At 53.5% G+C, this 4,071-nt stretch overlaps 1 long non-coding RNA gene across 1 annotated transcript; it reads left to right on the top strand.

Moving 5' to 3' along the window:
* Window positions 1-1,520: 1,520 nt before the first annotated feature.
* On the top strand, window positions 1,521-3,861 carry LOC135320550 (uncharacterized). The gene is made up of 3 exons (XR_010379729.1): window positions 1,521-1,580; window positions 3,298-3,415; window positions 3,774-3,861. It is a non-coding gene; the product is annotated as an uncharacterized LOC135320550 (long non-coding RNA).
* Window positions 3,862-4,071: the final 210 nt, after the last annotated feature.

Below are 4,071 nucleotides of genomic sequence, written 5' to 3'. Positions count from 1 at the left end.
GCGGAGAGGGGAGATCAGGTCCTCTGTGCTCTTCCTGAGTGCCCTGGCTTTACCCATTCCCCAAGCCCGCTCTGGGCAGCCAAGCCGAGGAGCTGGGCCACCGGGGGTTGTGCTGATCAATAATCCACCTTCACCCCAAGTCCGGGGGTGAGGGACCCCTGGTTGTAGTCTCTAGAGTCAGGTCCTTGGAGGAATTCCTCACCGAACTATGCTTTGGACATTTTATTTTTCTCTATAACCTCCAGCTGAAGAAGAAGATTGTCTTAGACACATGGAAGCTGAGGGCGCCTACTGTCCCCTTGGAACCCAGGTGGGGCTGGGAGTCTGCTGTTTGTATAGCCGGTGGTCTCCTGTTTCTTTGGGCATCCCTGTGCCTGAATTCCTGCAGTACACTCGGTGGTAAGGAAGGGGTGCCTGGCAGGGAGGGAAGTGGGTCGGGAGACTGCACAGCTGGGGAGATGTTAACCTGGGGTGTGCGGGAGCCTGCTGATGCATGGCATCTCGGTTCAGGGAACTCTTCACGCTCAGAGGGGTTCCCACTCCCGCAGGGGCCATTTGATCTGGGTGCTGGGCTGTCAGGGGACCGCAGGGGTCCCAGTGAGGATTACAGTGCCTTCAGGCAATGGGAAATGAGGGGTCCAGCGGCACTTGGATTAAATGTGCACCCAAACCCAGCCCCCACCTGTTTCAGCCTTTTTCCTAATCTGCAAAACTGGAATGATATTAAACATCCCGAGGGGTCGTTGGTGGGCTGGGACAGACTAGACAGTCAGGAGCTGGAATTCCTCTGTCCCCTGATTGTTTTCCTTCTTTCTGACTATTTGCACTCACAAGCTCAGTCTCTCTGTCTCTCTCTCTTTCACTTCTAACTTTCTCTGATGTTCTGGTTTCATTTGATTTCCAAACACCGACCCTCACCCTCGCCAATCCCCAGATGAGTGAACTTGATTTCTGTGTGTCAGTTACAAATTCCCAGGAAAGATGCTCTGTCTCCCTCTGGATCTGTTGTCCAACCCATCAGTTGTGGCCAGAGGAGCGAGTCCCTCTGGGACCAGCGGAGGGTCTCCGCCCAGCCCCCCAGCCACCACTTTGGGAGCACATAGCTCTCCAAGGAGGAGGTACTGGCTGTGACCTTGTGTCAGTCAGTATGAATTTATGTCTCCTCTTGCCCATCCTTCATCCTCCTAAACAAAGATGAAAATTAAACACTCCCGGGATTTGTGTCATGGAACACGCAGGTTGGGGGCTAAGGGGGCTGGAATCTCTGCTGCATTTAAGGGGCTACAGTGAATCCCCAACGAGAGCCTGCAAAGGGAACACCACCGGCCCCACCTGGCACTTAGGGTGCTGAGTCTGCGTGATGTTGAGCTAGGCTTCTGACCACAGCTCAGGGGTCTGGTCTGACCAGTTAGTCTTTGAAACCAACCAGCTTTGGATTCCTCAATCCCTCCCTGAGGTTTTACCTGAACCACCAGCTTCTGTATCTCTGAAGACAGATGATGAGGACCCTTCACATAAGCCGTTCGCACAGCCCTGTGCAGGCCTTTGTGCTGCACGGTCTGCCCGGCGAGATAACTGAGGTTGGTATTTTACTGATGTTAGAAATAGTCTGGTTTCCCTATGTACTGTTTCACTGAACAAGCAACAGAAGCCACCTCTCGCTGATAAAAGCAAAAAAGGGACTTAATCAGAAAATGCTGGGAGGGTGTGTGGATTGGCCAGGACCGGAGCCAACCCAGGAGCTGTAGGAGGTGTTAGGGAGCCCCAGGCACCAGGCCGGGCTGGGTGCTACCGGGCCCCCTGCCACCCCAGAAGGGACCCCCCTCAACCCGACCCTCCACCTCACTCACTGCAGGTTCACATCCCGGCAGGGCCAGGTCACACTGAAGCCACCAGCACACACCTCAATGGGGGAGTTGGCCCCGTCTCAGCTGAGGGCGTGCCCGGTGTGGGGAGATGCCCAGTTAGAGGTAGGTGGTTCCCCTACTGTTCCGAGTTAAGGTGCAAGTCAGTGCCCATCACTCAGGAGAGCCAGGCTGGACGGACCTCATTGCGGTGACTAGGCTGTCTGAGTTCACTTAATACTTTCTATGTTTTAAGGCCCAGGAGGGAGAAAAAGTGAAGGTTCTAGTACTTATTTTGTGTTTCCCACCTACCAGGTGCGGTAAGCAAGCCACTTCAGACAAGGCCCAGAGCAACCACGTTAATAGGCCACGGAGCAAGTCGTGCAGTCAGGCCTCTGTGGTCCCGAAACCCGTGTCCCCATAGGCTCCGTAGTTACCAGTGGAAACTGGGGGGATTTATGGGACTGTGTGCTCCTGTAGGGGCTGGGATGTCTGTGTTTAAATCCACATCTTCAGAAACTCGACTAGTACCACAGCCACTTATTGCACGGAGGCAGAGGAGGGGAGGATTCCAGCCTCTGTTCCAGCACGTGTGGAGCTCAGAAATTGCTCCTTCTGTCCTTAAAACAACACCAGAGCTGAGGGAGCTGCAATCCCACTGTACTTCTTAGATCCCAGAAAAATTAGGGGAAAATCTGCTCCCAACCCAGAGAGGCAGCCAGGCAGGCTTGGAGAGCCACAGCTCCCAGGGCAGAACCCGCTTTTGTAACAACCCCCGGGGCAGGCAGATTTAACAGGTCCCTGAGGCCAGTGGGAGTCTCAGCGTGGGGAAGTCTGAGTGTGACAACTCCAGGGGGCCAGTCAGAGGGGCCCCCTGCTCTTTTTCATGCATTTTACCTCCAGGACCGTGTCCTGTTCTCAGAATGAAAACCTCAGAGGATATCTCGTCATGCTTCCTGCCTGGAAAGGAGAAAATAACTCTATTGAAATACACCCAAAACATTCTGTTTCATTTGGGGAAGTTGTTTTTTTTTTTTTTTAATGAGAAATTATTTTACCAGAGCCTAACCAACCTGGGAGAAGGGAAATCCCTTCTGTCTCAATCAAATTGGGGTGGGGGGAAAGAGACACACTTGTGGATGTCACAGCTCAGGGCACAGGCTCAATGAGAAATAATCACAGGACTACAGATGCCCTGCTCTGTCCTGCTCCCACAACACCTTACCTCCATGACAGTAGGGCCCCTGTGTAATAACAGGAATAAAACTAAAAGAAGTAAATGTCTCAGGAGTGTCAAGGGAAAACCCAAAGACAGCGGGGAGATGAAAACAAGGACACACAGGCTGTTTTAGACTCTCACACCAATAGCTGTAGCAAACTACACACAGCCCATCCCAGTAGATAAACAGAAAACCTCACAGAAGAAATTATTTATTTTGGTTCTCTTACCCAGTGCATTCCATGGTGCATCCTCGCCTAGAATTGAGTGGAAGCAAGTCCATCTCAGAAGGGACATAACTGAAGAGGGATGGCTTTCCAGACTCTGATGGGCAGAGAGAGCAGCAGCCTGGGTGAGAGCACAGTGAGGGGTGGGGTAGGGGGTGGGCTGCCTTCTTTCCCAAATGAGGAAACTTCCTGAGGCCAGCACAGGAGGGAGGGCCATGGGGTGGAAGCAGCCAGACTTCTTCCTGAGAACTGATGGGATGCCTCAAAGGGACCATTCAGTTACCCAAACTGGGCCGTGAGGGTGGGAGCCAGTCGGTCTGACTCAGAGCCCAGGACTGAGGTGGGCATACAGCAGGCCGGTCTTACTTGGCCGGATCCATTTCACTTCTCTGAAGCCCTGTGTAAAACATGAAGCGTGGGCGGCCTGGTGAGCACAGCTCTGCCCTCAAGACCTGTTTCAACTCCTCTCTTCCCGGAAAACAGCATCTCTGAGCCCGTCCTTGGTGACCTCAGAGAGATCACCCTAGTGGCCCAGGCTAGTGACCGGGAACATGTACCTTCCTGCAGCCAACCCCAGACGTCCACTGATGCATCATATACTGACAAAGATGTGAGTCGCTGTGCATTGGTCTAACAGCAGAGACTCTGACACAGGCCCAAGAGGTGGTGTGTGGGACATGCAGGGGTGCAGGAGTGTAGGCAGGGCAAAAGTGTAACTGGTGACAGGGGTGCAGGGGCTGTGGAGGGTGCAGGCAGTTCAGGGGATGCGGGGGTGCAGGGG

The sequence above is a fragment of the Camelus dromedarius genome, unplaced genomic scaffold (assembly GCF_036321535.1).
Source record: "Camelus dromedarius isolate mCamDro1 unplaced genomic scaffold, mCamDro1.pat HAP1_SCAFFOLD_179, whole genome shotgun sequence".
Classification (NCBI taxonomy): domain Eukaryota; kingdom Metazoa; phylum Chordata; class Mammalia; order Artiodactyla; family Camelidae; genus Camelus; species Camelus dromedarius.
This window is presented reverse-complemented; position numbering and strand designations above follow the sequence as displayed.